Here is an 8735-nt window from a genome sequence, read left to right as displayed (position 1 = left end):
CTTACTGCCAAGCTTTGATAGCTAAGTTCTTGGCCAGCCTTTAACAAGAATCCTCCTAAGCCAACCAGTGATCTCTGACTGCTGTTCAGAAGAAACAAGAGGGATGGATAATGTAAAAATCTGAATCAATATTTCTAATTCTGGGCACATATTGGAATTGGCGAGTAATCTCATATTAGCTTGGTTCCAACAACTGCCCAGTTCATGGAAAGCCTTCTAATTCAGTTTACTTCAGATATTTTTACTTATTTTGCTCTACTCTTGTGGAATATATTGCTGTTGTACTCTCTGTGTAGGAACATAGGATAAACTTATTCAATGTTTCCTTAAATTAAACACTTATTAATCTCCCAGATATCACCTTTTGTCAGAACTCAGAGTTAGGAATGGCCCTCACCATACTGATGATTTCTGACTGAGCTCCTCTCTACCCCAAATACAGGGGACCCTAATAATTAGGCAGGAATATCATTACCCCTATTCAGCCTGAAAAGGTTTCAGAAGATGGATCTTCATCCCTTTGCAGCCCTCAGTATTAAGGATTCTCTTATACAAGTGAGGGGGAAATGTCAGAGATGTTTGAACCACAGCAACTCCATCTTAAACAGGAGCTAGGTAAAATAAGGCTGAGATCTACTGGACCGCATTTCTAAAAGGTTAAGGCATTCTAAGTCACAGGATGAGATAGGAAGTCGGCACAAGATACAAGTCATAAAGACCTTGCTGATGAAACAGGTTGCAGCAAAGAAGTCAGCCAAAACCCACCAAAATCAAGATGGTGACAAGAATGACCTCTGGTTGTCCTCGCTACTACACTTCTGCCAGCACCATGACACTTTACAAATGCCATGGCAACATCAGGAGGTTACCTTATATGGTCTAAAAAGGGGAGGCATGAATAATCCACTCCTTGTTAAGCATATACTCAAGAAATAACCATAAAAATTGGGCAACCAGCAGCAGTAGTGATGACTCTGTCTACGGAGTAGCCATTCTTTTATTCCTCTACTTTATTAATAAACTTGCTTTCTCTTTACTCTGTGTACTCACTCTGAATTCTCTCTTGCATGAGATCCAAGAACCCTCTCTTGGAGTCTGGATCCAGACACCTTTCCTGTAATGACCATGTATGAATTGAAAAAAATGATTAGACAGAGTGAAAAACAGATTAAAAAATTAGTACTTAGTGTATGATTTCAATTTTCTAAAACTCTACAAAATTCAAACTAATCTAAAGTGACAAAAAGTAGGCCAGTGGTTCTCTGAGGGGAGGAGAGTAGATAGGATCTCCATAGTATTACAAAGGATCCCTTGGGAGTGATTTGTATGTTATAGGTAGTGATGTTTTCTTGTTAGTTTAGCACTTACTTATTGTTTGTTTGCTTGTTTACTTGCTTTCTGTGTCCCCTACTATAATTGATTATCTATAGCCAGGGTTGGCAAATTACGGCTCCATGGGCCAAATCTCACTCATAGTCTGTTTATGTATGGCCCACAAGTTAAGAAGAGTTTTTATATTTTTAAAGGGATGTAAAAAAGAAGAAAATGCAACAGTAAGGAACAATATGCAACAGAGACTATATGCACCTCATAAAGTCTAAATATTTAATATCTGGCCTGTTACAGAAGAAATTTGCCAATCTCTACTCTGTATGATCAATTATCTCCTATTCTATTCATATATATGTGGTAGCCTGTATATTACAAAATAGCTAGAAGAGAGTGTTGGAAATAAATTTTTAGTGCCGCAAAAGAAATAGCACTCGAACATGAATTTTCTCAGCAAGGCAATTTTTACTTCTATAGAAGAGTGTGTCTCATGGATGGAGCAATGGTGAGAGCACACCTGAACAAGGGAGGGGAAGGGGTTCTTATCCCTGACATCCCTACTGCTGTGTCATTCCCCTGTTGGCTAGGGTCGGACCGCACATCTAAGCTAATTCAGATTGGCTATTTTAAAGAGAACAAAGGTACAAGCCAGAGTGGCAGGATGAGTAGTTTGGTGGGAAGGACAGTTACAGAACAGGTGACTCAGGATGACTAAGAACAGAGCAGGTGACCAAGGATGACTAAGATCAGAGCAGGTGAACAAGGGTGACTAAGATCAGAGCAGGTGATAGAGGGTAGGAGGAAGTTGTTTACTGAAACTAGGGGCAAGGAGACATAACAAGGAAATTCAACTTTAAAATGAAGAGCAAAGAACGGGGAGCCGAACATACTGATACACTGGTTCTTTGGAGAGTATCTCAGAATGCATTGTACTTAACAATTTAAAGGCTAAAACCTCTGAGGAGGAATTTATGATATCCTACAATTTCCTCCCTTTCAATTTTCATAGTATTTCCTCTTCAAAATTTTTTTAACATATCTTGGCTTTGCTGCTCAACTTAATCCTCTAAAAGAAAAAGCTGATACAAATAAGGTGAAGGAGAGCTAAGGGAGGTTTTAGTAAATGCTGCTTCTATAAGTCTTTGCACTAGCCCATAGATGCATGGTATGACACAACACTTGGACAAGAATGAGTACACCTACTACAGCTGCAAGAGAAGTAAGAATTGAGGCTATGATTCCTTTCCATTTACTGAGCCATTTTTCCAGCCACCCTGTGAAGGGGTCATTCACTCCTGAGTTTTTGGCTAACTTATTGGACAGGGCAGTTAGACCTTACAATGCCTTCATTGCACTTCCATCAGGGGCGGTGTTGTTTGGGATGAAGTTACAACATTGAGTTTTAATCATGATGCAGACTCCTCCTCTTTCTGCTAATATTATGTCTAAGGCTATTCTATTTTCCCAAGCCATTTGGCTAGTAGGCCCTAATTGCTCAGCTATTCCTTTAACAGCATCTCTAGTGTAGTTAATAAACCGCTGTTGGTTGTAATAAATGTAATTTATCCAATCTATGTTTTTATTCATTGTCACCCACCAAAATATTGACTCACATCCTGCAGCTATTTGATCTCTGGCTTTAAATTTGTCTGGTACTCCTCATGGGACCCAATTACATCTAAATAAATGTGAGAGTCAGAAGACAGATAAAGGGCTTCCCTTGTTTTACGATGTTGTATTTTTCCCCTCTCTGGTTGATGAAACGCCAGGGTGAAAGGGATAGCCTACTGGACAAGAGCACAAGTGCCACTCCAGTTACTTGCCAGAGAGTCCAGTAAAGGTCCACCACAATACCACCATACATCTGCTCGGGGATGAACAAGGGCTGACTGATTGGTAAGCTCTTGGAAAGTCTTAAGCTCATTGCATCCTTTCAGGTCTCCAAGAAACGCTAAGTTTCCTCCCTGTCATGAGAGACAAGAAGTGAAATTAATGTGGGGAGATGGAAGCTGGATGACCTTCGGGGGCTGACCTGCAGAGTGTTGAACTTCAGGATATAGCAGAGAGAGAACTTGACATGACTTGTTACCCCAGGCTGTGTAATCCTGGAAAAGAGCTACCATGCAGCCCATGCCTGGTTGACTGGAGGACCACCCTAGTGGAAAGGGGTAAATCTGGGCCTCTGGCCTGCCATGCGCTCAAGCATAACAATTGCTTTTGTTTAACCTGTGGACAGAATATTTGATCCTTTCCAACCAGGCATTTGCATCTTGATATCCTGTCTCTATTGCTAAAGTTTGTTTTAAATCATTTACTTCTACAGCATCTACTTTGGTCCTATCATTAGATGGAGGAGGAACAACTGTTTCATTGTGAGAGGTTTTGGAAGAAGGCTTAAGGGGAAGGTGTAGGTGGTGGGGGATCAATGAAACATATTTCAAAGTATCTGATAGGGTCTGTTCCTGAAACCTCATCCCCGATACCATAAAAACCGGCTTAAAGAAGAGAACCAGCTTAGAGAAGGGGAAGATCTTTGAGGATTTGGGGTAATAACCTGTATTGGATTGCACTGGTTTAGCTGACAGCTAGGTGAAGCTGTTCCTTTAGTAAAATGAATGTATGGCGCTAGGAAATTACAACTACTGGTTGAGGCAGCCCATCCTTGCTCTTTAGTGGTCCACAGAACTTTGGACCACTGCAGCATAAAAGCTCTGTCTATGGGGGGGATGTCTCCCAGCTGACGCCGGGGTCCTCACTGAAATCTTCCCAGACTAAATGATCCCAATTCAATAATGTCCAGTCTGAGAAGAGCCAGGAAGGACAGAGGTACTTTTCTGAAGTGGAGAGCTGTCTTTGACTTAAAAAGTCTCCACAGGATGTAACAAGGCAAGCATCAAATGTAATAGATTGAGGTGAAATGGACTTGGTTACATTAATTACTAGGTGGTCAGCAATAGAGTGAGGAAAGAAGAAGGAGTAATAGAATAGATGAAAGGAAGTTAATTTTTTCTTAGATTTAGTTTGGTAGGGTTTTCCCCTGGGACTATGGCCCATGACTCTGGAGGGGGTGGTGCTTTCTTGACTCACGTGTAAGGGGTCCATCCTTTTTCTGCTATTCGGACTGCGGTTTCAGTAGTTAGGAGCATTAGGTAAGGTCCTTCCCAGGCCAGTTTTTCCTTCTCTCCAAATTTTGATGGGGACGTGGTCCCCAGGCTGATGTTGGTGTACTAGAAACTCTAGAGGTGGCACCTGTGCTAAAAGACCTTTAGTTCTGAGGGAAGATAAAATGGAAGATAAACCAAGTATATAATTTATTATTATTATTATTCTTATTATTGTTATTATACTTTAGGCTCTATGGTACATGTGCGCAACGTGCCGGTAAGTTACATATGTATACATGTGCCATGCTGGTGCGCTGCACCCACCAACTCGTCATCTAGCATTAGGTATATCTCCCAATGCTATCCCTCCCCCCTCCCCCCACCCCACAACAGTCCCCAGAGTGTGATGTTCCCCTTCCTGTGTCCATGTGTTCTCATTGTTCAATTCCCACCTATGAGTAAGAATATGCGGTGTTTGGTTTTTTGTTCTTGTGATAGTTTACTGAGAATGATGATTTCCAATTTCATCCATGTCCCTACAAAGGACGTGAACTCATCATTTTTTATGGCTGCATAGTATTCCATGGTGTATATGTGCCACATTTTCTTAATCCAGTCTATCATTGTTGGACATTTGGGTTGGTTCCAAGTCTTTGCTATTGTGAATAATGCCGCAATAAACATACGTGTGCATGTGTCTTTATAGCAGCATGATTTATAGTCCTTTGGGTATATACCCAGTAATGGGATGGCTGGGTCAAATGGAATTTCTAGTTCTAGATCCCTGAGGAATCGCCACACTGACTTCCACAAGGGTTGAACTAGTTTACAGTCCCACCAACAGTGTAAAAGTGTTCCTGTTTCTCCACATCCTCTCCAGCACCTGTTGTTTCCTGACTTTTTAATGATTGCCATTCTAATTGGTGTGAGATGGTATCTCATTATGGTTTTGATTTGCATTTCTCTGATGGCCAGTGATGGTGAGCATTTTTTCATGTGTTTTTTGGCTGCATAAATGTCTTCTTTTGAGAAGTGTCTGTTCATGTCCTTCGCCCACTTTTTGATGGTGTTGTTTGTTTTTTTCTTGTAAATTTGTTGGAGTTCATTGTAGATTCTGGATGTTAGCCCTTTGTCAGATGAGTAGGTTGCGAAAATTTTCTCCAATTTTGTAGGTTGCCTGTTCACTCTGATGGTAGTTTCCTTTGCTGTGCAGAAGCTCTTTAGTTTAATTAGATCCCATTTGTCAATTTTGGCTTTTGTTGCCATTGCTTTTGGTGTTTTAGACATGAAGTCCTTGCCCATGCCTATGTCCTGAATGGTAATGCCTAGGTTTTCTTCTGGGGTTTTTATCGTTTTAGGTCTAACATTTAAGTCTTTAATCCATCTTGAATTGATTTTTGTATAAGGTGTAACGAAGGGATCCAGTTTCAGCTTTCTACATATGGCTAGCCAGTTTTCCCAGCACCATTTATTAAATAGGGAATCCTTTCCCCATTTCTTGTTTTTGTCAGGTTTGTCAAAGATCAGATAGTTGTAGATATGTGGTATTATTTCTGATGGCTCTGTTCTGTTCCATTGGTCTATATCTCTGTTTTGGTACCAGTACCATGCTGTTTTGGTTACTGTAGCCTTGTAGTATAGTTTGAAGTCAGGTAGCGTGATGCCTCCAGCTTTGTTCTTTTGGCTTAGGATTGACTTGGCAATGCGGGCTCTTTTTTGGTTCCATATGAACTTTAAAGTAGTTTTTTCCAATTCTGTGAAGAAAGTCATTGGTAACTTGATGGGGATGGCATTGAATCTGTAAATTACCTTGGGAAGGATGGCCATTTTCATGATATTGATTCTTCCTACCCATGAGCATGGAATGTTCTTCCATTTCTTTGTATCCTCTTTTATTTCCTTGAAGCAGTGGTTTGTAGTTCTCCTTGAAGAGGTCCTTCACATCCCTTGTAAGTTGGATTCCTAAGTATTTTATTCTCTTTGAAGCAATTGTGAATGGGAGTTCACTCATGATTTGGCTCTCTGTTTGTCTGTTATTGATGTATAAGAATGCTTGTGATTTTTGTACATTGATTTTGTATCCTGAGACTTTGCTGAAGTTGCTTATCAACTTAAGGAGATTTTAGGCTGACACGATGGGGTTTTCTAGATATACTATCATGTCATCTGCAAACAGGGACAATTTGACTTCCTCTTTTCCTAATTGAATACCCTTGATTTCCTTCTCTTGCCTAATTGCCCTGGCCAGAACTTCCAACACTATGTTGAATAGAAGTGGTGAGAGAGGGCATCCCTGTCTTGTGCCAGTTTTCAAAGGGAATGCTTCCAGTTTTTGCCCATTCAGTATGATATTGGCTGTGGGTTTGTCATAAATAGCTCTTATTATTTTGAGATATGACCCATCAATACCTAATTTATTGAGAGTTTTTAGCATGAAGCGTTGTTGAATTTTGTCAAAGGCCTTTTCTGCATCTATTGAGATAATCATGTGGTTTTTGACTTTGGTTCTGTTTATATGCTGGATTACATTTATTGATTTGCGTATATTGAACCAGCCTTGCATCCCAGGGATGAAGCCCACTTGATCATGGTGGATAAGCTTTTTGATGTGCTGCTGGATTCTGTTTGCCAGTATTTTATTGAGGATTTTTGCATCAATGTTCATCAAGGATATTGGTCTAAAATTCTCTTTTTTTGTTGTGTCTCTGCCAGGCTTTGGTATCAGGATGATGCTGGCCTCATAAAATGAGTTAGGGAGGATTCCCTCTTTTTCTATTGATTGTAATAGTTTCAGAAGGAATGGTACCAGCTCCTCCTTGTACCTCTGATAGAATTCGGCTGTGAACCCATCTGGTCCTGGACTTTTTTTGGTTGGTAAGCTATTGATTATTGCCACAATTTCAGCTCCTGTTATTGGTCTATTCAGAGATTCAACTTCTTCCTGGTTTAGTCTTGGGAGGGTGTATGTGTTGAGGAATTTATCCATTTCTTCTAGATTTTCTAGTTTATTTGCGTAGAGGTGTTTGTAATATTCTCTGATGGTAGTTTGTATTTCTGTGGGATCGGTGGTGATATCCCCTTTATCATTTTTTATTGCATCTATTTGATTCTTCTCTCTTTTTTTCTTTATTAATCTTGCTAGCGGTCTATCAATTTTGTTGATCCTTCCAAAAAACCAGCTCCTGGATTCATTGATTTTTTGAAGGGTGTTTTGTGTCTCTATTTCCTTCAGTTCTGCTCTGATTTTAGTTATTTCTTGCCTTCTGCTAGCTTTTGAATGTGTTTGCTCTTGCTTTTCTAGTTCTTTTAATTGTGATGTTAGGGTGTCAATTTTGGATCTTTCCTGCTTTCTCTTGTGGGCATTTAGTGCTATAAATTTCCCTCTACACACTGCTTTGAATGCATCCCAGAGATTCTGGTATGTTGTGTCTTGGTTCTCATTGGTTTCAAAGAACATCTTTATTTCTGCCTTCATTTCGTGATGTACCCAGTAGTCATTCAGGAGCACGTTGTTCAGTTTCCACGTAGTTGAGCGGTTTTGAGTGAGATTCTTAATCCTGAGTTCTAGCTTGATTGCACTGTGATCTGAGAGATAGTTTGTTATAATTTCTGTTCTTTTACATTTATTGAGGAGAGCTTTACTTCCAAGTATATGGTCAATTTTGGAATAGGTGTGGTGTGGTGCTGAAAAAATTGTATATTCTGTTGATTTGCGGTGGAGAGTTCTGTAGATGTCTATTAGGTCCGCTTGGTGCAGAGCTGAGTTCAATTCCTGGGTATCCTTGTTGACTTTCTGTCTCGTTGATCTGTCTAACGTTGACAGTGGGGTGTTAAAGTCTCCCATTATTAATGTGTGGGAGTCTAAGTCTCTTTGTAGGTCACTCAGAACTTGCTTTATGTATCTGGGTGCTCCTGTATTGGGTGCATATATATTTAGGATAGTTAGCTCTTCTTGTTGAATTAATCCCTTTACCATTATGTAATGGCCTTCTTTGTCTCTTTTGATCTTTGTTGGTTTCAAGTCTGTTTTATCAGAGACTAGGATTGCAACCCCTGCCTTTTTTTGTTTTCCGTTTGCTTGGTAGATCTTCCTCCATCCTTTTATTTTGAGCCTATGTGTGTCTCTGCACGTGAGATTGGTTTCCTTAATAGAGCACACTGATGGGTCATGAGTCTTTATCCAATTTGCCAGTCTGTGTCTTTTAATTGGAGCATTTAGTCCATTTACATTTAAAGTTAATATTGTTATGTGTGAATCTGATCCTGTCATTATGATGTTAGCTGGTTATTTTGCTCGTTAGT

Source organism: Pongo pygmaeus, chromosome 22 (assembly GCF_028885625.2).
Source record: "Pongo pygmaeus isolate AG05252 chromosome 22, NHGRI_mPonPyg2-v2.0_pri, whole genome shotgun sequence".
Classification (NCBI taxonomy): domain Eukaryota; kingdom Metazoa; phylum Chordata; class Mammalia; order Primates; family Hominidae; genus Pongo; species Pongo pygmaeus.
The sequence above is the reverse complement of the archived record's forward strand: the minus strand, read 5'-3'. Positions refer to the sequence as shown.